The sequence below is a fragment of the Pocillopora damicornis genome, chromosome 13 (assembly GCF_964200805.1).
Source record: "Pocillopora damicornis chromosome 13, jaPocDami1.2, whole genome shotgun sequence".
In the NCBI taxonomy this organism is placed as follows: domain Eukaryota; kingdom Metazoa; phylum Cnidaria; class Anthozoa; order Scleractinia; family Pocilloporidae; genus Pocillopora; species Pocillopora damicornis.
The window spans coordinates 11,135,715-11,161,358 of record NC_142682.1 but is presented as its reverse complement, the minus strand read 5'-3'; the positions used below and the strand labels follow the sequence as shown (position 1 = coordinate 11,161,358).

General features: G+C 38.9%; 4 non-coding genes across 4 annotated transcripts; 3 read left to right on the top strand and 1 right to left on the bottom strand.

Annotated features, from left to right (window-relative positions):
• The first annotated feature begins 3,362 nt into the window (after positions 1-3,362).
• On the top strand, positions 3,363-3,435 carry Trnav-uac (transfer RNA valine (anticodon UAC)). Its single transcript has one exon. It is a non-coding gene; the product is annotated as a tRNA-Val (tRNA).
• Positions 3,436-16,219: 12,784 nt separating this feature from the next.
• Trnap-cgg (transfer RNA proline (anticodon CGG)) lies at positions 16,220-16,291 on the bottom strand. The gene has a single exon. It is a non-coding gene; the product is annotated as a tRNA-Pro (tRNA).
• Positions 16,292-17,985: 1,694 nt separating this feature from the next.
• On the top strand, positions 17,986-18,058 carry Trnav-aac (transfer RNA valine (anticodon AAC)). The gene has a single exon. It is a non-coding gene; the product is annotated as a tRNA-Val (tRNA).
• Positions 18,059-22,404: 4,346 nt separating this feature from the next.
• Positions 22,405-22,477, top strand: Trnaa-ugc (transfer RNA alanine (anticodon UGC)). The gene has a single exon. It is a non-coding gene; the product is annotated as a tRNA-Ala (tRNA).
• The last annotated feature ends 3,167 nt before the right edge of the window (positions 22,478-25,644 follow it).

Sequence of the window (25,644 nt, the reverse complement as noted above, 5' to 3'; positions counted from 1 at the left end):
TAGATATCAACTCTCCAATGTTAGCAAAGACATCTGGGGCAGAAAAGAAATTAAAGTGACACTATGGTGAACTCATGGCTGTTGGTCTAATGGCATTACTCTCGCTTTGGGTGCGAGGTCCCGAGGTCTACTCCCGGAGATACCCGTTTTGTTGTGGAATATGATGCGAACAGAGTTTTTGATCTATAAATAATTAAATGCAGGAAATCACCGTCTTACACGGATGTTTGATATCCATTCCTAAATTTTCTCAGAAATGCCGGACTGCTTTTGCGAAAATACTGCATGTGAAATTTATCTCATGGGTGTACATATTGCGATTCTACGCGCACACGTGTACTCGTTGCGCACCTGTTTTTTTCATTTTGTTCTTGGTTTCTGTTGGGAGCATTGAACATCAGTCGTGCGAGTCCCAACAAATAATCGCAAGACGGAGGTTAAGTAAATGGTGCAGGAAAGGTGTCATACCAACAAGTTTATGCATCTGGTCTTTACACGAGCATAGGCAGGACAATCCAGACTGAGTAGCCACCGGTAAGCACGTTTTTAGTTAACTCACCTTCAAAATACTCAGGAAAAAAAATTATTATGATAAGAGGATGATGATGAAACTTGGATTTCTTATAGTGCAAACGATTGTGGCAAAAGTTGTTTGGACTTTGGTTGCCTTGATAAAATGAATGAAAAACGTGATCACGGATTTTTTTCAGTAAATCCTTCGTTAGGAGAATGTTCTCTTCTATTCCACTGTTCCTCTTGCAGTCTTGTGTGCATCTACAATGAATCTAATCGACTTTTCGTCAGAAACAATAAGATTCACCATCACTTAACTTTACTTCTTTTCCAAGGTAGGAGGAAGTCTGAATACAGGCGAAGCAGCTGCTTTAGCCTTGTCCCTTCATGATCAGTGACACAATGGTGAACTCGTGGCTGTTTAACTTAAAGGGGTTCGATTCCCCACATGGAAGATGGCTACTTTTTTTTACAGGAGATTAGAAAAATTCCCATTTCAAAATTCCCGGACCAATGGATAACACTCTCCCGACCTGCTGGGCATGGTCTTACGATACAAAACGCTTTATCTCAATTCCTAAAGATTATGACACTAATAAACGAGAATTTGTCTTTGCCATCCTCAGCGTTTTCGCTAGTCGAAAGACCGTTTCGCTTAAAAAGCCAATCAAAAGCTCCAGTATTAATCGCAAAGGTGGCTACTCCAGCCGCAAGGCTATGGAAATTGACCTTAGAAACGTCTGTGAGTTCTCTAAAAGCGTTTTCAAGAAGTTCTCTGCCTTTCCTGTAAATAATCCCCTAGCCCCGTACTTTCTGTATTGAACAAAGTGTAGCAAGAACTTTAAACGAAAGTAGATTGTCAGAGGTCAATTTGTGAAGCTGATACGTAACCCTCTTAAGTCTTGACAAGACAAGTCGGAAGATCTGACCTTGCGATAATAATCCACGACCCATCTCGGAATTGGTCCGTCTTAGAAGGTTCTAAGAAAAATAGAAACATACGAGGGAAAAACTTTACATCGCACACCTTTAAATGGCGTAATTCACTTAGACGGAAAACCCCGCGTAACTAATTCGGCAAAGAGCGACTGGTCTGAGAACAAAAAGAGACGGAAATTCATCTTTTATATTTGATATCACAAGGGCTTGTAAGATCTCGGGGTCACAGGATCTTTTTCGAACTTTGGCCTACTCAAACTTCTCTGAAATGCATTGACCATTAAATAACCAGAGGGTGTGTAGACATTTTTGATGAACCAACCATCCGCTGCGCCTAATCAATGCTGTAGACAGTGTTAATAATTGGAATCGGAGAATATGATTCATTGAGTAGGCACTGTGAGTAAACTGCGACCTAAAAGGATTGACAGGTAAACAGCAAACATAATGAAGCCCATCGTTTGCAACGTTTGATCCCTGCGAGGTAGGTACGCACAGTGCCATTCGCTTTGAAAGCCAGAACGGTGCTCTTTACCATGCAAGTTGTAGATTGCAGATGCTGGGGGACTGAGGAGAAAAATTTTGTCTTTATTTCAGACTAGAGCACAACTGAAAATAAATAACGCTTACAGACAGAGGACAAACAAGAGAAAACACCCACCAGATAACAAAAGGGTGAATACACTAAATATTAAAAGTAAATAGTTATTAGTAAATAAATGAATAGACAAATAACCAATTAGATTAATAACTGAATGAATAGGTACTTCGGTGTATAAATGAATAAATAAATCAATAAATAATTATGATAAAAGAGTAAGAAACCTCATGACAGAAAGCGTTTGAAAATTCATTGATAGTTGAAGATGATCTTAGAGGTTACTTCTTTGTAAGTTTTGCCGGGTATTGTTGCTTCTAACTTGAAAAGACGCCGTCTCTCTAGTCTGGTAAATTTGACCGCGAAATTACGTATTCACTAAGGTTTGCTTGGTTAAAGCGGGGGCACTAGAAAAGAGAGGAGTCTCGCATTTCTGTTTTCCGTCAGCATCTTCCTGTGTGTTCTTTACAATACAGCTATGCTCAGTGGAGGCTCCTTTAATTTCTAAGCAGTCACTTTAGCAAACACGTAGTACAATTAGTCTTGTGTCGCATTTGGTTTATAAATACAACAGAGGAGGCTAGGCGCTATTCTCTATACCGTACAAGAACGTAGCCCGGTGATTCAGCAACTCAGGTGTGAATCTAAGAAATAAAGAATTTATATTCATTCTGAAAAGAAAAAGGCAAAATGAAAGATTTGAAATTCATTTTTCATGAATGCCGCAAAGAGGTTTTAATGAGATGAAATAAGACTTTTTCTGGTCACCTGGAAAAGAAGTAAAGTTAAGTGGTCGACAACCTTATTGTTTCTAACCTAGTCAGTGAGAATACATTGTAGATACACTCAAGACTACAAAATAAACAGTGGAAGAGAAGAGAAAATTCGCCTGACAAAGGATATACCAAAAGAAATCCGTAATCACGTTTTCATTCATTTTATCAAGGCAGCCTTGCATACTTGGGTAGTCTTTTCTCACTTTCAAGGTTATTTTCTGTGATTGTGTTGCCGAAAAATAATAAAATTTGAACGCATAAGGAAAGGGACGGCATGACTACGCTAATCTTCAGAAGAATGCCTAAAAAACATGCTTGCTTTATTGATATGTACTGCTTCATTCATATTCTCAAAGGCTTGTCTGTATGGAACCTCACTTAAGGAGGGCCTTTTTGCACCTCGAATGTGTCCACTTTTCCTTAAAATTACATCGCGAAAAATTACAAAGGAGAGTTGAATTTCCATATGAATCACCTTGCATGTTTTTTTCTTGTCACTTATTCATTTATTCTTATTTACCAATCCTAACCATGCGGTTTCTGTAGTGTAGTGGTTATCACGTCCGCTTTACACGCGGAAGGTCGCAGGTGCGAGCCCTGCCGGAAACATTTTCGATCATAAATTAAATTTTAGTTTTGTAATACTCTTTTCATGAGAACCTTATCCTGTCTGAATATGTAAGAAACACTTACCGGTTTGTGAGTCAGTCTGAACGGTTTTTTTATGCTCATGCAGACTTCAGATCAACAAACGACAGGACAGCAATTGATGGTTGTTGATCGGTACTGTTCAAGTATAATTTGTCATCTTGAATTTCATCGCCTTTCTACAATTGTCGAAATTGCTGTGTCTGCACATCAAAACACCCATACAGAAAAAGCTTTATTTACGTTTTGACTATTTGATCATAACAAATATTTAATTGCATTTGCATCATTTTAAAAAATAATGAAAAGTTTGTAATTCAACAACTTTTTGTCGGAGTTTGACGACGGGTTTGAAGTTATTTTGTCTCATTTGTCTTTCCTTCCTCCTAAATTACCTAAATGAAGGAACGAAAACTCTGCTCACATCATATTCCACAATGAAACGGTTCTTCCTGGGAGTTGAACCCGCGACCTCTCGCCAAAAGCGACAATCATGCCACTGGACCAACAGGCCAGGTAATGTGAAGACCGTAAAAAAATTATTACTATTGCTTTGACGCGTAGCAGGTAGCAGGTGTGTAGTCAAATGATCGCTCCTTACCGGTCGTCCACGTTAGTAGCGCTTTCCCTGTTTTCGTCTGATATTATGTACAATCTATTCCAATTGCCTTTTCGTTGGGATAGAGGCGTTCCATTCCGATAGAGCTCTTTTACACGAAAAGTCTGTACTAAATCTGAATGAAATCTCTATCCGAGACATTTATAACCTTTTCTTTCCAGACCAAGAGCAAGTTCTAATTGTACAGATTCTACCGCTAGCCAAAAGATTAGGTGGCACGGCCTTAAGCTTGCAGAGCCGACTCTGTTGTATTTTTAAATCAAACATGTCACCCAGGGCAAAACATAATAATTTATTAATTAACTAATAATAATTTTAAGTTTTAACTCACTGCGGACAACAATTTACAGGAAACCGATCCATAATGACAAATGACTTGGCTAGACATCCTTCAGCCCGACATCATTCAAGGCCGGCCATCAGGACTCTAAGGAGACGTGCAAGGCTACTTTATTACACGAAGGACAGCCTATCCAGCGAAAAAAAAAATTACGTTAACCCTCTCTTTTGTTTAAGAAAAGACTACAACAACGACTACACTCGACAAAACAGACAAAGACCTACTAGGTCCGTTGTTGCTGCGTGTGTTTGATCGTACTCACCACCTCGTTATCCGCACCACGTTTTGCCGACTGAAGAATTATTTTTTATCATATTACGTCTCTCATATTTACTCAGTAAAATTGATCTGTGAAGATAATTCTGAATTATTGATTCTAAACAAGGGGGCCGGATACCCTCTATTCCTGAAAGGTAAGAAGTCGGACATTGGGGAATTAGCTCAAATGGTAGAGTGCCCGCTTAGCATGCGGGAGGTACTGGGATCGATACCCGGATTCTCCAATTCCCTCTCTGATTCTTTTGTTTATTCTTTAGAAAAAGCTTGCCTTGTAAAGTGTTGACTAAGCATCTCTTTTGTAAACTTAAACGGCTGGTTATTTAAACAAAGTTTAGCCACCCTGTAATAAAATCGCGTTCTGAGCCATCTTCACCTCAGACAAACTTTTTATCTGAACATTTATTTTTGTATCAAAAGGGCCGAAAGCTGATAGTGGAGGGATATTTATTAAATTCAATCAATCCTCTTATAAAGAATCCCTGAGGCCTACTGACTGCGTAAAACCGCGATTTGGTTTAGATCTCGTGTAAATAACCACCCCAAATATCCAAGGAAAGGATGACCAATCGGATACCGAGGCTTACGCTACTTTTATAACTCGCGTGTATCGTTATTAATTAACTTGCTCAAGAATTGATGAGGAGGATAAAGACCATTTTGAAATTGTGTCTTAGAAAGTGTTGTTCTCTTCGAACTCAGACTACCGATTAAATTTTCACCAACAATTGTCTTAAGGCACTTTCAGTTAATTCAATTTTCTACGGCGACGGTAAAACCTCTATGAATATTCGATTCTCTGAAAATATCTTAAGACAAAATCGGAACTTTGGCTGATGTTCTTTAAAAATTTAGAAAATTGGTATATGTGCGCACCAAGAAAAAACTCAAAACATTTATATAGGTATTCACCGTCGCTATTGAAAATTGAATTAATTGAATTTGACTTAAAACAAACGAAAAAAAGGTAACTGGATAAGAAGACATCTTTGGAGTCTTTCCAACACCTTTAAGTAAGTCAATAGAGAAACAAAAGCTTGTATGTAATCATGGGCACCAGGGACCTCTCGCACCCGAAGCGAGAAGCGTGCCACTAGACCAACAGGCCAGTTACAATAATAAAATGGTGACGTGAGACAAGCAGGAAATGCATAATAAGTTTGACGTGTCTGAAAAGAATAGGGCACAATGAATGTACTGGCAATGCTTCAAATTCAGTTTTCATGAGTGACAAAAAAAATATCTTAATTAGATGAAATGTGTGAATGAATACTGAATCTCTGAGACTGTATACCATAGCTCTGAAGATCGAGAATTTCAGGTAAACGGGGAAGCTTTGATATTGCAAGAGCCACGGTTGCATTCAGTCGCTTACCCTAGCCCATCTTACTTCGACCTCTTTCCTTCCCTGTACGACCTGCTCACAAGGAGACAAGAATGTTTGAAAACATAATTATTTGGGTTTGCAATCATTGAAATTGGCACAGATATTAAGCAAGTTGTATGTGATAGCGATCGTGATAGTGACGAAAGATCACTTGTGCCTCTGGAAGGGCCTGCGACCTTCCGCGTGTGAGGCGGACGTGATAACCACTACAATACAGGAACCTTAACTACGAAAAGTTACTAAGCAAGTTGTATCTGATAGCGATCGTGATAGTGACAAAAGATCACTTGTGTCTCTGGCAGGGCCTGCGACCTTCCGCCACACTACAGAGACTTTAACTACAAAAAGTTATTTATCGTATCAAACTGAAATAAATAGATAAAGTAATAGAAAAAATAGAAATACTACATGATTATCTACACAGAACTAAAACTAGAATATTTTCAAGTAGTTTTAAGTAGTTTTACTAGATTAATTCAAGGTGCTGTTGAAAACAGTTTCCGTTGGAGCTCCACTCGAGGTTCAAACCAAACTCTCGATGAAGGATCATCGATATAAACAAGCCTTTGAAGCCTTTGAGAATCAGAGTTAAACAACATATTAAAGATTTTTCTCCAATAGGCGCTGAAAAATCACTGTTGGACAGCGGTGGTTTTCGTGTTGTGGTGCTTGGGACGTACCCTAACCCTAAACTCTGAGCCTTACCAAAAGATCAAAGCGTATCAACGTAATTGTTCTTTTTGCTCCACATAAATAAAAGAGAAAGAGAAAAGACCAAACTGTGTCATTGAAGCTGATCTTTTGAAGGTACTTCACCAAATTTTAATATCGGCCAGATCTGAAAAAGTAGAGGGAGGGCATGAAAATAAGTTTAGGAAAAGGAACGTTTTGGTCTAAACTAGGATCAGGCTTTGAAAAACTTGTTTGCACGTCCCCACGAAGAATTCCTACGTGGACGAATACCGCTGTTCTTGAAGATTATAAATCAATAAATTTTTAAAAGTTATCATCACATTAAAGTAAAATACAGACACATAGATGAAATGGAAAGTCAGTTACAAATTAGTGTTTTGTTCAGATGGTTTTATAGAGACAAAAAAAGTATTCCCTGGTCCGTGTGAGGATCCAACTCACGACCTTGGCGTTATCAGCACCACGCTCTACCGACTTAGCTAACGGACCATGCACATGAGAAATCTCGAAAGGGCAAACAATTGACAATCCGGGTATCGATCCCAGCACCTTCCCAGTTGTGCACCAACCCGCACGAAAGCGGATGTGAAAATCAGAGACTGAAACAACTCAACTAGAATCATTACTAGATCGATCCGTTCCGAGATGCCAGAGAAGAAGGTTTAAGTAATCATTACTGTCTGAGTTCCGCACCACACAGAGTGTGAACTACATGTCCCTTGCAAAGAAGATAATGACGTGATTTGAAATGTTATTCTCTTATATCTGTTGAAAGTCCTTCAGGATGTACTTGATCAACAGCACTCAGCTTCCAAAATTCTCTTTGTTCCTTGCCAGGAACATTTTTGCAAACATTTTCTTAGTTCAAAATCTGCTCTAGTTTTATATTCTACCAAACAATCAAAATTGCATTACGTTCTTTCTCAAGAACCTTTCTTTATTTAGATGCCATTTAGTCTGAGACAGACCAAAATACTAAAATTATAATTTAAACACATATTCACTTGCCGATTGCAAGTTAAATTGCGTCGGGATTACTTGCCGAGCTTCGCAAAAGCGATGTCAGCTATGTCACAGATACCTCAAACAAAACAAAAAAAATAATTCCACAGCGACGGATCATTGAAGCAGGTCATAAAGAGAAGGATAGAGCTGACCTAAAAGGAGGCTACGAAAAACGACTATGTAAAAACAGGGGTCCTTACTGTCAAAGATGGAGGTCGTGGATTCGATTCCGATCGGTGCCTTTTTTATTTTTGGCCAAAACATTTTGCAAACTGCACCTGATAACTCAGTGGGAGTTAGTACACTATATTGAATACAGTTATCTCTACAAACAGAAGGAATAACAGATATACGAAAGCTTAAACAATCCTCCCTCTATCATCTCGAGAAGGATCTGAGCAATAGTACAAAGTTAATTAGATTTACTCCCTCTGATGACACTGGTCGGGTTGTTTCTTCCGTTTTCATATGCCCTCACAAAGATTCCAAATTCGTTTGTCATGAATACCGCTAAGATTTTTTAATCACATAAAAATGGGAATTTTTCTAATCTCCTGTAGAAAAAGGAAATATCTCCCCAGCGGGGAATCGAACCCCGGTCTCCCGCGTGACAGGCGGGAGACCGGAGGAGACCATTATACTACTGGGGACCTTTGTATAATGAAAGGCTCAGAGAACCAGTAATTTTGAAAACAATATTTCAGGCTCCTTTAGATCTTTTTGTCATTATGACTTTCCGAACAAAGAAGGAACTAACCACAGGACATAAATTGAATTGATACATGCCAGCTTTTATGATCCTGCTAATGGATATGCGAAGCAACGAGTGATGTGGAGAAACCCTGTCATTTGTTCTGACTACGCGAAATCGTTCTCTCTACGTCTTCGACGTCCTTCTGCCGTCTGTGATTATGTTGAAAATTGATTCTTTGACTCTTGAGTTACTATCAAACATGAACTTAAAATGAAACGTCCCAGCGTGCGTAACTCCCGTTTCATCCTGACAGCCCAACTTCATCAGTTCGTCAGCAACAGGAGCGAGAAGCAAATAAATGACAGAAACAACCGGGTCTGTTCTCACAACACCCTCAGCGATTCTGCCGTTAGTTTAGTCAAACATGACATTTCAGACATGGCGTAGATGCCACTAAAGTGCGTTCATGCAAGTTTCTGTGGTGGAGTGGTTATCACATTCGCCTAACACGCGGAAAGTCGCAGGTTCGAGCTCTGCCAGAATCAAATTTTGTCACAATCGTCCACACTATAGGAAATCCAAGTTTCATCATCATCCTCTTATCATTATAATTTTATTTTTCTGAGTATTTTGAGGGTGAGTTAACTAAAAGACGCGCTTACCGGTGGCTGCTCAGTCTGGATTGTTCTGAAACTGAAATCGAGGGACAATCCTTGCTACAAGCCTGCACTATTTAAGGCTCTTTGAGGAAACTACAATAGAGACAGGTGAAATTAATTTAATGTTCTTGGCCTTGATCACAGTTTCTGATCATCGCAAAGGACGTTAGAAAATGCACACCATGTATTATCCATATACCGTTTTTTAAGGATATTGTAAGGGGACGAGGCTTAAGCAACTGCTTCGCCTGTATCCAGACCTCCTCTTGCCCAAAATAATGCACGGAGACACTTCTTCATGCCTTTATATCTAGCCACTTGGACTATTGAAACAGCCTCCTATTTGGAGTTCCTGAGTGCCATCTTCATAAATTACAGAGTCCAGAATGCAGCTGCACGCCTTATATTCCAGGAGAGCAGATTTTGTCATATCACACCTCTGCTCAAATCATTACACTGGCTGCCTGTAAAATATCGCATAGTGTTTAAAATTATCTTAATTACTTTTAAAGCAATACATGGTCTTGCCCTGGCCTACATAAGTGAGCTGATTTCTGTTAAAGACACCGGAAGATATGACTTCCGTTCCAATGACGGCTTACTCCTTGCTCCTTGCAGGGGTAAAACACTCACCACGCTCGGCGATCGATCTTTCCATGCGGCCGCCCCTAAATTGTGGAACGATCTTCTGGGCTCCATCAGAAACACCCAATCTTTAAACAAGTTTAAGAGGGCCATTAAGACTTTTTTATTTGCCAAAGTTTTATAATTCACAAGTTCACCTACGGTTTGTAAGTTAATTTGTGTCGAGATTCCTAAAAGGAATGTCAGCTATGTCACAGACACCTCAGAAAAAACAGGATAGAGCTGATTTTTGCGATATACCAAAATAAATACGTGATCACGTTTTTAATTCGTTTTATCAAGGCAGCCAAAGTCGGGTAAGAAAAAAATCTAATCGAGGGCCTACCATAGGCAATTTTTGTTTACTTTCAAGGTGATTGTCTGTCAATTGTATGCCCAAAAATAATAAAGATTTGGGCGCATAAGGAAAAGGATGGAATGACTAGGCTACTCTTCAGAAGGATGACTAAAAACATGCTTATTTAATTGATATTTACTGCTTCATTCATATTCCCAAAGGCTTGTCTGTATGGATACTCATTTAGGGAAGGCATCTTTTGCACCTCGAATGTATCCACTTTTCCTTAAATTTCCACCTCGAGATCTTCTTACTAGGCAGATTTTAACTTTCGTGTGAATCACCTTGTAGATTTTTCCTTGTCCCTTATTCATTTATCCATTTTGATATAAAAAACTATAATTAACAAAATTAACCGCAAATATTGCTGAGGTTTTTTGTAGTAAAGTGGTTATCACGTCTGCCTAATGCTTCATTCATATTCCCAAAGGCTTGTCTGTATGGATACTCATTTAGGGAAGGCATCTTTTGCACCTCGAATGTATCCACTTTTCCTTAAATTTCCACGGCGAGATCTTCTTACTAGGCAGAGTTTAACTTTCGTGTGAATCACCTTGTAGATTTTTCCTTGTCCCCTCACACGGAAGATCGCAGGTTCGAGCCCTGCCAGAAACATTTTCGATTTACGACCATTTAAATTGGAGGATGGGCAGACACTACGGCAATATGTGCAGCTTTAACAATCATTACAAATTGTGTTAATTATGTTTCTTCTGGTTAATTATTCTTCCTCATGAGAATAATTAGTAGTTCAAAATTCAATAAATTAAATTTCAACTTTGTGATACTCTTCTTTTCCTGAGAACCTTATTCTTTCTACGGATACTAAGGCTGAGGTAAACTAAGAAACAGTTACCGGTCAGCGAGTCAGTCTGAACGGTTTCTTTATGCTCATGGAGACCTCAGATCAACAAACGACACTTGTTGGAATGAACGCTTTACTGCATCATCTACTCGAGAACAGTCTTTCCGTCTTGTAATTTGATTTGGCCTTGTCAAGCCCTGTATGCCGGGATTCGTATCACAGAAAGCTTAGGCAAGATGAAAAATTGCCTGCACGTGTGGCAAAGAATCGCAAAATTTACTCGTATGGTATAAATTTTACATAATTTCGCGAAACCGTGTCGTTTGTTTTGTTAATGCGTCTTTGACGTCTTTTTGCTGTCTATGATTTTGTTGAAAATTGATAATTTGACTCTTGAATGACTACTAACATGAACTTAAGATGAAACGTTGGAGCGTGCGTAACTCGCGTGTCACCCTGACAGCCCAACTTCATCAGCTTGTCAGCAACAGGAGTGAGAAACAAATGAATGACAGAAATAACCGGAGCCTTTTCCCACAGCACCCTCCAAATTCTGCTTATTCGTGAACTTATTCGAAACAAGTCATTTTAAACATGCCGTAAATGCCACAAAAGTAATAACCTGTAAATTTCTTTGGTGTAATGATAATCACGTCATCCTAACACGCGGAAGGTCGCAGGTTCGGGCCCTGCCAGAAACAAAAGGTTGTCACAATCGTCCGCAACATCAGAAATCCAAGTTTTATCACCATCCGTTGAATTTTTTTCTGAGTATTTTGAGGCTGAGATAAACTAAAACACGCGCTTACCGGTGGCCACTCAGTCTGGATTCTTCTGTTTATGCTCGTGTAAAGATCGGATGAATAAACTTGTTGGTATGACACCTTCGCTGCACTATTTACTCGCATTCGTATTTCCACTATCGACTTAACTATTATTTCCATTTTCAACCTCCTTCTTGTGATTATTTGTCGGGATTCGCACGAGTAATGTTCATCCCTCCCAACAGAAACCAAGAACGAAATGAAAAAATAGGTCCGCAACGTGTAAATGTGTGCGCGTAAAATTGCTATATGTACACGCAAGAAATAAACTCCAAATGCGATAATTTCGCAAAAGCAGTTATTTCAGACAAAATTTGAAATCTTCATTTGTATTTCCTTTGATAGTAGTGAATATCAAACATACGTGTAAGACATTGACCTCTTGCATTTATCTTGATGTCGCGCTTTAGTCGTTCCTTTGAAGCTATTTCATCCGGAGGACAAAGAGTTTTGGCTTTGTTTCCTGCAAATGGAATAGCCTGTCTGGAGCGAAGCAAAATATGATATTCACGATATATGTTTTCTGGTTTTTTTACTACATCGCTCAAGTTGGGAGTGTGGGGAAAATCTCGTCAGCTGTTGTTTTGGATTATCGACGATTAACTGCACTTCAACTCACCAAATTGCCCTTTTTTCTAGAGAAAATGTGAAATTCTATAAAATAGAATGTCTGTTCACTATGGCACTCGTTCTCTATACCGTCAATCCAACGAAAACTCCATCTTTACATCACAGGACAGCAATTGATGACTATTCTCGGTTCTGTTCAAGTGTAATTTGTCATAATTATTTTCTACATGTCGCCTTTCAAAAATTGTGGAAATTGGCTGTGTTTGCACACTAAAACGCACAAAAAACATTTATTTACATTTTGACCACTGCTTATAACAAATATTGAATTGCATAAGAATTATTTTAAAAAATACTGAAAGGTCTGTAATGCAACAACTTTTTGTCGGAGTGTGACAACGGTTTAGAAGTTATTTTGCCTGATTGTCTTTCCTTCGTCTTAAACTACCTAAATGTAGGAACAAAAAGTTTCCTCACATCAAATTCCACGACAAAACGGGCCTGTCCAGGAGTCGAACTCGTGACCTCCCGCACCCAAAGCGAGAATCACTAGACCAACAGGCCAGTTACACGAAACCCTTAAAAGATATATTAGTGTTGTTTTGATGCGTAGCTGGTAATGATCGCTTCCTACCGGTTGTCCATGTTAGTGACCTATTCCACTTTCCCTGTTGTCGTCTTAGTATATGTACCATCAATTCCTATTATTATTACTGGCAAGTGCAACAGTAAGGATCATGATCAGTTAACTTTTCCAACTGTAGTTCCAAAGCGAGTAGTGTTTTACTAAATACAAGCGGAAAGTTGCGCTAGCCTTTCATCCTTACCTTGTCTCTCGTAAGACCGTTCGCTAGTATAGCGGTGAGTATCCTCGCTTGTCACGCGGGAGACCGGGTTTCCATTCCGATAGAGCTCCTCTAATCGAAAAGTCGGTACTTAATCTTAATAAACCTCTATCTGAGACATTTATATCTCGTTTTCTTTCCAGAGCAAGAGCAAATCTTAATTATGCAGATTCCACCGCTGGCCAGAAGATTAGGTGGCTACAGTATTGCAGAGCCTACTCTGCTGTACTTTTAAATCAAATTTCACCTCGGTAAAACATAACCCGAGTTTCTTCAAGTGACTGGTAAAAAACACAAAGGAAGATGCCGAAAGACGATAGAAATATGAGGATGAAGAAGTGACTCCTTACTTCTCGGGTGCCCCTCCACTTACCAACAAAGATAAATGGACACGAAATTTTGCGGGCGAATTTCCCTGATTGGGTACATTAAGCTATTGAGGCAATGTTAAGCCGCACAAAGAATCAAATTATATGCATGCATTTTGATAGCGGTCATGAAAATTATATGATTTCTGCTCAATTCATTTCTCAAGCACATTTTCCTGAAAAAAAATTTCGACTAAGATTGAGCATTTGTAATTAAATGCCACAACAAATTATCTATCCGCAAGTTCCAAAGTGTTCATACTTAGCTTTTAAAAGATTTCGGGTTGATTAGAGCGACGACGTTGGTCACTTCATGACCATTTTCAATTAACATTTTATCTTTCCATGTATCTTCTGTTAAGTTTGATGTCAGCGTATAATTTAAAGCTTCGAAAATTCGGGTATCGTTAATTTTGACAGGTTTTGAACGTATATGGTTTGTTTTTGTCCACTTTTCTTCTCACTTCTAAGAATAATAATGAAACGCCAACGACCTATTTTTTTGGAATTATTTACTGTGCACTAGGAGAATTTTGGAAGTCAAGTGTTACTGATGAGGTACATTGTGATGGAATTTTATAACATATCAGGAAAAAAACAGTTTCATAGATGAGGTAAAAAAATTGATGTAGGGGGTCGAACTCACGTACCACGCTCTGCCGACTGAGCCTACAGACGTTGCATACCCTTGCCCATTATTGCTGTTAGCGGTAATTTTTTGCCTTTTAGCTCTACTTTTTCCCCGTTAGAGCGGTTTATATCCAAAGCTGAAGAGCCGTTATGTAAGGCGAGGAGCTGAGTCAAAAGCTTTAACTGGGCTATCTTTTATCTTTCATTCGCTCTGACGATGGGCTAACGGTCGAAAGGTCATGCAGCTTCGAATCAATTTACGTCATCAACTCAGTTGATAATACCAAATTACCCAGTTATACTCTCCGACGACGCAGCACCACAGTTTCTATAGGAACTTGCCCCTTTATTCATTTATCTTTAAGTTGGTTGAAGAATTGCTTCAAGTGGTGTAGTGCCCCCTAAGCAAGCGGTAGGCACTGGAATCGAGACCCGGACTCTCCACGTCTGCCTATTACTGTTCTGATTCTTCTTTTGAATAACTTGCTATTTTGAATGACGTTAATAATTACCCTGCGTTCATTGAGGCTTATGGTCTTTTTTTTTAATTCACGTATTTCTTCCATTGGGTTTCGCAAGAGCCTTTTATTTTAAATTTGTGGCGATAAATTGTCAACACTTGATGTGTAGGGAACACTAATTGTGACAAAGAGTAATATCCCATTTTGGTTTAAAAATACTAAATCTAAATGGAGAATCCAGGCATCCATCCTTGTACCTTCTATATGCTAAGCGGACGATCCACGATTTGAGCTAATTCCCCAACCCGTTTATCACATGGTTTATCACTGTTCCTGTAGATATTTTATTAACATTTCAAGTTTTAACTCACTGCGGACAACAGTTTACAGGAAACAGACCCAAACGGACAAGTGACTCGGCTAGACATCCTTCAGCCCAACATCATTCATGGCCGGCCACGGGCCATCAGAACTCTGACGAAACGTGCAAGGCTATTTTATTACACGAAGGACAGCTCATCCAACGAAAAAAAATACGTTGAACATCTCTCTTTTTTTTTTTAAGAAAAACTACAACAACGGCTACACTTGACAAAACAGAGAAAGACCTACTAGGTCCGTTGTTGGTGCGTGTGTTTGATCGTACTATAACCATCTCTTTATCTGCACCACGCTTTGCAGACTGAAGAATTATATTTTATCATATTACGTCTCTCATAATTATCGGATTGGGGAATTAGCTCAAATGGTAGAGCGCCCGCTTTGCATGCGGGAGGTATCGGGATCGATACCCGGATTCTCCATTTGGTGCCCTTACTTGTGAAGTATTGACAAAGCATCTCTTTTGTAAACTTCAACATCTGGTTATTTCAACTAAGTTTAGCCACTGTTTAACAAAACTGCGTTCTAAGCCACCTTCGCCTCAGACAAACCTTTTATCTGAACATTTATTTTTGTGTCAAAAGGGCCGAAAGCTTAAAGTGGTGGGACGTTTATTCAATTAAATCAGCCCTCTTCTGGAGGATCCCTGGCTTAGGACTCGTGTATATAACCGACCCCAAATGTCCAAATAAAGGATGACCAAGCGGATACCGACGCTTACGCTACTTTTATAACTCGCGTGTATCGTTATTAATTAACTTGCTCAAGAATTCATGAGGAGGATAAAGACAGTTTTGAAATTGTGTCTTAGAACGTGTTGTTCTCTTCGAACTCAGACTATCAATTAAATCTTCTCCAACAATTGTCTTAAGGCACTTTCAATTAATTCAATTTTCTATGGCGACGGTGAAGGCCTGTATAAATGTTCGATTCTAAGAAATTATCTCAAGACAAAATCAGGACTTGGGCTGATGTCCTTCGAAGATTTAGAAATTGGTATATGTGCGCACCAAGAAACAACTCAAAACATTTCTATAGGTTTTCACCGTCGCTATTAAAAGTTGAATCAATTGAATATGGTTTAAAACAAACTTAAAAAAAGGGATTGGATAGGTAGACATTTTTGGAGTAATTTTTGTAGATAGTCTTTCCTACACCTTTAACTCAATGGAGAAACAATAACTTGGAGGCAATCATAGGCAATAAGGGCCTGTCCGGGAGTCGAACCCGGGACCTCTCGCACCCGAAGCGAGAATCATGCCTCTAGACCAACAGGCCAGTCACAATATAAATTGGGACGTGAGACAAGCAGAAAAATCCAGAAGAAGTGTGACGGGTCTAGACAAAAAAGGGCACAATGAATCTCCTGGAAAATGCTTCAAATTAATTTTTCATGAGTGACAAAGAAAATCATAATCAGATGAAATGTGTGAATGAATACTCTGAGACTATATACCATAGCTCTAAAGTTCGAGAATTTCAGGTAAATGGGGAAGCTTTGATATTGCAAGAGCCACTGTTGCATTCAGTCGCTTCCCATAGCCCGTCTTACGTCGACCTCTTTCCTTCCCTGTACGACCTGCTCACGAGAAGACAAATTCTTATTTCTTCGTTACAATTTTGCACTTTAATTTTGTTTGAGGTGGCTTTGAAGAGCAGGCAACACCACTTCTGCGAATCTGGGCAAATAATCGTGACATAGAGGTTCACAAAGTGATATAAAACTCCTAGATTTTGCTGCGGAAACGCAAAAAGCGTTCATGGGTAGTGGTGGGTGCAGCAAAGATTTCATTCCAAATCATGACCTCTGGTCATCTGCAGTGTTTGCACAAACGTGCAGAAAACTTTCCTAACCAACTCGCAACGGTAAGTATTCCAACCTCCAATGCTCTTATGAAAATAAGAGTGTTTAAAAACATAAAAATGTGTGAATGAATGCTCTAAGACTATATACCTTAGCTCTGAAGATCGAGAATTTCAGGTAAACGAGCAAGTTTTGATATTGCATGAGCCACTGTTGCATTCAGTCGCTTACCCTAGCCCATCTTACTTCCACTCCTTTCTTTCCCTTTGCGACCTGCTCACAAGGAGACAAAAATGTTTAAAAAAATAATTATTTGGGTTTGCAAAAATTGAAATTGGCGCATATATTAGGCAAGTAGTATGTGATAGCGATCGTAATAGTGACAAAAGATCACTTGCGCCTCTGACAGGGCTTGCGACTTTCTGCGTGTGAGGCCGGGGGGACGTGATAACAACTACACTATAGCAACCTTAACTACGAAAAGTTATTAATCTTATCAAACTGAAATAAATAGATAAAGTAATAGAAAGAGAAAAAAAAAAGAATCTAAAATTGTCTACATGGAAATAAAACTAGAATATTTTTCGAAGAAATTGAAGTGCAAACGGGAGAAACATATGCGCGACGATATTCACGTCAAGTAAACTGCGTTAGCAAGAGTAGTTTTATTAGATTAATTTTTAGTTGCTGTTGGAAACAGATTCCATTGAAACTCCACTCAAACCAAACTCTCCATAAAGGATCATCGATATAGAAAAGCCTTTGAGAATTAGAGTAAAACAGCACATTACAGATATTTCTCCAATAGGCGCTGAAAAATCACTGTTGGACAGCGGTGGTTTTCGTGTTGTGGTACTTAGGATGTACCCCCCTAAACCATGAGCCTTAGTAAAAGATCAAAACGTATCAACGTAATTGTCCTTTTTGTTCTAAATGAATAAAAGAGAAAGAGACACTTTGACTCTTGAATTACTATCAAACATGAACTTAAAATGAAAAGTTCCAGTGTGCATAACTCCCATGTCACCCTGACAGCCCAACTTCATCAGAAATTAGGTTGACAGAAACAACCGAGCCTGCTCCTACAACACACTCCTCGATTCTGCCGTTAGTGTGTTAGGAACGTGGCATTTCAGACATGCCGTAGATACCAAGTGCGTACATGCAAGTTTCTGTAGTGTAGTGGTTATCACGTCCGCCTAACACGCGGAAGGTCGCAGGTTCGAGCCCTGCCAGAAACAATTGTTGTTAAAATTTTCCGCACTATCAGAAATCTAAGTTTTATTATCATCCTCTTGTCATAATAATTTTTTCTGAGTATTTTGAGGGTGAGTTAACTAAAACACGCGCTTCCCAGTGGCTACCAAGTCTGGATTGTTCCGTCTATGCTCGTGTAAAGACCACATGAATAAACTTGTCGGTATGACACTTCTCCTGCACTATTTACTAAACTTCTGTCTTTCGATTATTTGTTGGGATTCGCACAAGTGATGTTCAATACTCCCAACAGAAACCAAGAACGAAACGAGAAAATAGATCCGCAACGAGTACAAGTGTGCGCGTGGAACACATAAGATAAAATTTCACATGCAGTAGTTTATCAAAAGCAGTCCGGCATTTCTAAGAAAATTTAAGAATGGATATCAAACACCCGTGTAACACGTTGACTTCTTTCATTTAATTATATATAGATCAAAAACTATGTTCGCATCATATTCCACAACAAAACGGGCATCTCCAGGAGTCGAACTCGGGACCTTTCGTACCCAAAGCGAGGATAATGCCATAAGACCAACAGCCATGAGTTCACCATAGTATCAATTTGATTTCTTTTCTGTCCCAGATATCTTTGCTAACATCGGAGAGTTGGTATCTAAACCTGCGAGTCTACTAGATAGGCACTCCAACCAACTGCGACCCGAGCAATAATCTTGATTTAGGAAAAAACTAAACTGAAATCGAGGGACAATCGTTGCTACAAGCCGGCACTATTTTAGGATCTCTTTGAGGAAACTACAATAGAGACAGGTGAAATTAATTTGATGGTCTTGGCCTTGATCATAGTTTCTAATCATCGTAAAGGACGTAGCAGATGCACACCATGTATGCTTGTGACCCGTTTTTTTTTTTAATTGTTTTACCACTTTAGATGCCATTGACGACCAGAAACGTCGTCACAACTGACAAAATACCACGACAGAGGAACAATCCATAGCCATATGACAAACGTCTGTTACCACGATGATCAGCAGCAAAAACATCATTAACTCGTTAATATTGCTCAGTTTGAGAGACTCAAGCAAGATATTATTAGGAGGCTCAAAGCAGCTGCTTCGCCTGTATCTAGACCTCCTCCTGCCTTGGAAAACACGCAAAGATTAGTGGTCGAGAACCTCATTGTTTCTCACACAAAGTCAAGGAGAATGTAATGTAGATGCACTCTAATCGTGAGGACTACGACAGGAAGAGTGAAATGGGATGGCAATCAGTTTCATCTACCAAATGATTTATCTAAAGAAATCCGTGATAAAGTTTTTCGTTCATTCAATCGAGGCAACCAAAGTCAGATAAAAAAAAAAACAAAAACAATCGAGAGCCAGCACAGATGTCTTTGTTTGCTTTCCAGGTGACTATCTGTCAATGGTATAGTCTAGCAATATAACATTTGAGCGCAAAAGGAATCGTCTGCGGGATTAATTTAAAACTTAAAGTGAGAAGGAAGCCGAAATAACTTCACATAAGCCGATTTATGAATACGAATTTTGCAGAAACACAACTCAATGGTCGTTAGCTCAATCGGTAGAGCGTCGTGAGTTCGATCCTCACACGGACCAGTTTTTGTTTCAACAAAGCCATCTATATGTCTGTATTTTATTTTCACCCAGTAATAACTTTTCAAAATTTATCGGTATTAATCTCCAACAACAGGAGACCATTACTTAGCTATGTCCTCGTGAAAAACCCATTTTCAGACCAAAGTTAAGTAGATTCTTTAAAAATTCCTTTTCATGAAATTCTTTCTTTTGAGAGAAAAGTGAGGCTGGAATAAATGAAACAAACTTAAAACGCACTTACCGTTGCCGGCGAATCACTTTGGAACATTTTATCTATGTTATGCTCACACAACCAATGAAAGTTTTAAGCGTTTACTCACCAAAATCCAGTAATGTCATGACGCATTGGGAACCTCTCTATCGCGATTATTTTTCCGAAGACCACGATAAGAGTTACAGAAGAAAAAAATAACAAAAACAAATGAATTTTGCGTGTTTTTTGTTGTTTACCTTGACGGAATGTCCGCCTCATATTAGTCTCGCTCACTCTGCGCCAAATCCAGTAAAAAAACGGCCGATATGTATCAAAAACAGTGACATTCCTTTCCAGTTTCATCTCCTTTAGATTCCTGAGAGGTTTACGAGTTTTCTGTCATCAATGGCAAATATGAAAAAAAAAGAAAAAAAAAAAAGGTGGAGAATCCGGGTATCGATCCTGGTACCTCCCGCATGCGAAGCAGGCGCTCTACCACTTGAGCTAATTCCCCGGCTGCAGCTACATATATAAACACCCTCGTGAAAATCGTTCGACGAAAGGCTCCGCCAGTCTTGCAACAGTGCTCATTAATTTTACCTTTTACTACTCATCTCACTTCTCTTATCTTATATCAGCGAAGAAATGTAGATTTCGGAGGCCTCACCGAAAATAATGTTATTTGGGCCCATAGTCCTGCCACAACAGCCAATGGCTTTTCATAGAGAGTACCAACCAAATCCAATGCTGGATAATTTGGTTTTATCAACTGAGTTGATGACGTAAATTGGCCACCGTAAAGAGTTTCAAAGCCAATGTCTCGAGCGTTAGCCCTTTCCTCTTTATCCTGTTATACTCCCTGTTAAAAAGACGAAGTGTAGCGCCTTAGAAAAACGAACACAACGATTACTAATTACGAAAAAGGTTACACGTTTCGGTTGGAGTAATCGACAGAAAGTGACACCAGGTCGCATACGTCATGCGACAACACAACGTTAACATTTTTCGTAAGCGCCAGGATTACAAGTGATTACGTTACTGTCTTTGTCCGTGGCTTTCATTTTTTTCCTTAGCTAAGTTTTCGCGTCTTCTTAACAATCGAAAAGAAAGAAAAGCAAAAAAAATAAATAAAAAAAAAAACGGGAAGGATCGCCGACGGCATTAGACTGAAATTTGCATACAACTTGAGATATTAAATTTATGTTATGTCATGAAATACCTGGATCCTCCAAATTTTTTCCCCTTTTAAAAACGTTGCCGTCTGAAAAGAGCCTTATACAACGTTAATGTAAAGTTCGATTAAAAAAAAAGAGAGTCTGATAATATTTATCTAATTTACGTATATCTTTTACCTTTATGTACGATGTGGTCGCTGTAGTCATAGAAGTTGCGATGTCATTTGTTTAAGTAGTTCCAGTAGATCGGTGAGTGTTTCGTCGGACGGAGTCGTTGTTGCAGTTTTTTTGAAAAAACACGGTCAAGGTATTCGTTCTCGTCAGCTAAGCTGTCTGTCGTGTAGCATATTGGTCGCTCTTGTCGTGTTAGAGTCTTAATTTTCGTGGCTTTGTGTGATGTCGTGCTGTAGCCCGATCAATCTTAGTAATCTGTCGGTATGTGTCGTTTCCTGTAGACTGTTTTCCGTAGTGAGATGTCGTCACGGCTTACCAGGTAGTCTACAAAGGAAGTTTCTCATTTTGAAAAGGAGCAAGACCCTTTCAATATGCAATTTTAAAATCTTTGTGTTTGACCCGCAAGATGTTTGCGACGAAGAAGAGACGAACCTTTTCACTTGTCTAGGCGGTCTCTTTTTCCCACCCAGTAGGTACACTTGTCACGCTGAATATTTAAGAGGGCAGAAAGAAGGTTGCAAATGCAGGCTTTAATCCATTGGCTGAAGATAAGAGACATTTGGATCGGTTAAACGGGAGGCATATCCTTTTCATGTCAAAAACATATTCCAGTGGGTACGCTTCCTATGATAAAGTGGTTGCGCCGTCCCGCCACAACACGAAAACAATCGCTGTTGAAAAATACCTTTTACCACCCATTCAGGACCTTCAACTCCACAAGCGACAGCGACCTACCAGAGGATACACAGGAAGCATTACTGATAATACGGCCGTTCATTCTGATTGTCACAGCTTTCTGTCTGGATTGATGCTCATTCAGTGAAGGTTTGTTTTGCACCTCGAGTAGATCTCCAACAAGCCTTATTTCCACTTGCACTACAAATTTATTCGAAAAAAATACTAGTTTTATTTTCGTGTAGATAATCATATATTTTTCTATTTTTTTTGTTCTTGTTGTGTTTCGTATCTTTCACTTTATCTATTTACTTTAATTTGATAAGATAAATATCACTCGCCTGCCCAATATTGGCTACATGGTTGAGGAAGATCTGAACAATCGAGTAACTTCTTTTGGGACAATACAAACTTTTCTATTATACATTTAAACACTCGAAGTTTGATGAGAAGTTTCGATAAACTTAATTCATTTCTGAGAAATCTTAATATGCCGTTCTCTCTGATTGGTGTGACAGAAACTTGGCTAACTGATTGGGGAATTAGCTCAAGTGGTAGAGCGCCCGCTTTGCATGCGGGAGGTACAGGGATCGATACCCGGATTCTCCATTTCTTCCCCATATTGTTTATTCTTTTAAAAAAGTAAGTTTAGCCGCTCTTTGACAAAACTGCGTTCTGAACCATCTTCAATTAAGCCGCACTTTTTATCTCAACATTTATTTTTTAAGTCAAAAGGGCTGAAAGCTGATAGTGGAGGGACATTTATTCAATTAAATCAACCCTTTAATAGAGAATCCCTTAGGCCTACTAGTTGCGTAAAACCGCTATTTGGTTTAGTCCTCGTGTAAATAACCGGCCCCAAATTTCCAAAGAAAGGATCACCGAGCGGATACCGAGGCTAAAACTACTTTTATAATTCGCGTGTATCGTCATTGCTCAAGAATTGATAAGGAGGATATAGAGCATTTTAAAATTGTGTCTGAGAACGTATTGTTCTCTTCGAACGTCGTTGAGTTAGTTCATTGCAGTATTATCAGTATCGCTATTCTCCAGGTATCGTTACAAAGAAGAAAAAAGATTAATATGTAAATAATGACTATAATAATGGTGATAGTAAAAATAATAGTAATAATAATGATAGAAATCTGCAAAAATCTGAAAATATGTACAGTACTCAAGCAAGCAGATTTTTAACTGTGGACATATTTGCAAAACTTTGTTCTTAGCAAGGCTAGAACTTGAGACCTTCCGCGTGTGAGACGGACGTGATAACCGCTACACTATAGGAACCTTAACTACGAAAATTCATCAATAATCAAACTCAAATAAATAGGTAAAGTAATATACAAAACACAACAAAAACGATCTGTGACTGGGGAATTAGCTCAAGTGGAAGAGCGCCCGCTTAGCACGCGGGAAGTATTTAACTTTATTAATTGCTTATATTATATTTTGACGCTCAAACCTCTGATGGTCAGTTAGATGTGTTTAGAGCTTGATGTGATTCCAAGGGTTTGATTGAGCAAAGCTGACTGGCCGTTGATCAAAGGTTAGAAGAATGAAGTCCACATTTTGCACCAAAATTTCATTATTTTATTGATTGCATTTTGCTTGTTAGGACGTGCCACGTATCAATTCTAGTCGATCCCGGTACCACTTTCTTTACCAGCTAAAAGTCTATTGGGCCAGCGGGAAAAAAATTATACATTTACCCATCCACCCACTCACTCACTCACTCACTTACTTTCTTACTTATTTATACTTAATTTTAAGGAATGCGGTATATAGGTGTAGTTGGCCCGTTAGCTCAGTGGGTAGAGCGTGGTGCTGATAACGCTTACGCCATGCTCGTGGGTTCCAACCTCACACGGACCAAAAAAAATAATAAGTTGCTTTATTGAAATGATCAAAAAACATGCCAAGACTCTTTTGATTCTCTACAAATCATTTTTACTATTTTCCATGTTTCGTTCCCAGCAGATGAAAAACTTTTATGATAACTAATTCAATAACGTTTTACAGAGGGGGAAAACAAACAATTTGCTTCGATGAAACGATCTAAATGTCAAGACTATTTTTCTAAGTTTCATTTCCAAAAACAAAAATTTTTAAGATTATTAGTTCAATAACCTCATACAGCAGGGTGCTCGTTAGAATCCGTGGTAGGGATTTACTACCAAGTTCTGTTAAACCTGACCCTTACTTAGACCAACCATGATTTCATACACTCTTACTTTTTCAGACCTAAATATTGGTGAAATTTTCTCGCAAGATCAGCTTGAATGACTCATTTTCGGTACTTCTCTTTCTTTTGCATTTGGACTTAAACAAATAAAGTTGTTGGACGTTTTTGCGATTCCCTTCAAAACCATTAAAGTACACAGACTGAATGGTAAAATCCATAGTCATTTTCAGTCCTAAATTGGCTGAGTAACCAAACCTTTTGGGGTGGAACATATCTTAACAGCTAGCGAAGGGGAATGCCCTTCACGATCAGGCCTTCCGCCAGATAAATCCTCTCTCGAGAAAACACATCAGACAGATTGCAAGTAATTCATTCTTCTGGTATTATTTTGCACCCTTGGTTTTTCTAACTTAGACGAGTTTTCAAATTAAAGAACGTCATTTAGCTCAAGCTATTGAACAGTCTATCAAGCTCGATTATCCACCGTTGTAATCAGTCTAAGAGAGCCTTCTAAGATTTTTAATATTCTGAAAATGCAAACAAGGGTAAAGGCGGATGAACAATACTTTCTGTAACATGGGGAAATGTTTAAAATTGATTGAGTAGTCCCTCAAACCAAAGTTAGATAAAAAAAAAATCACCCAGCTCTCTTTAGACGGGGTATTAGCTCAAGAGGTAGAGCGTCCTCTTTGCATGCAGGAAGTACCGGGATCGATACTCGTATTCTCCAAGAGAATTATCTCTTTAATTTCATCACAGATCTTCTTTCAACAACTCATTAAAACCTAACTTGTCACCTAAGGATCGGTCGCTGAATCGGCGAGGTTATTTTTAACAGGCGTTTCTGATGTTCAATGTGAGCACGATGAAAGCGTTAATTCAAGTAATGTTGGTTGTTTCCTCCGTCTAGCTGGAGACCAAATTATTGCTATTTTAACGTTTACCGAAGTCCAACCTCCATCCTCAGTTGATATTATGAATATTCAAGATTTCCAATTCTGGAAACTTTCTTAGAGAGTTCCTTGATACAAAATGCCTTGAGGCGCTCTAATTGTCGAAAGGGAAGATGGTTTAAAATTAACTCGCTGTGTTGTGTTTTTGAAAATTTGGTATTGCCTTATAATCGGTCTTTGGGTAGTAAATTGGGTTTCGCTATCAAAATGACGTGTTAAATGATTTTAATCCAGAGAAAACTTCCATGAGGGATGATCTCCAACTCTGGTTTTTTACTGCTACGTATAGACCCGTCTCCGTGGCGCAATCGGTCAGCGCGTTAATTCCCGCTCTATCATCTCGAGAAGGATATGAACAATAAGACAAGGTTGATTAGATTTACTCCCTCTGATGACACTGGTCGGGTTGTTCAGTTCTTCTTACCGTTTTCACATGCATTTTACCGCTGACGAGGCCGGCCTTCCTTTATAGGCTACTTCTCGTGGCCGTTACTTTCTTTACCCTACAAACAACCAACAAACCAAGTTCATTCAGTAAAGTTTGAAAGGGCGGGAATTGTGCCGTCCTTGCTAAATTTATTCTACAGTGTTTTGGTTCTCGGAACAACATTTAAGTTCATATAGTAAATGGAGGAGAG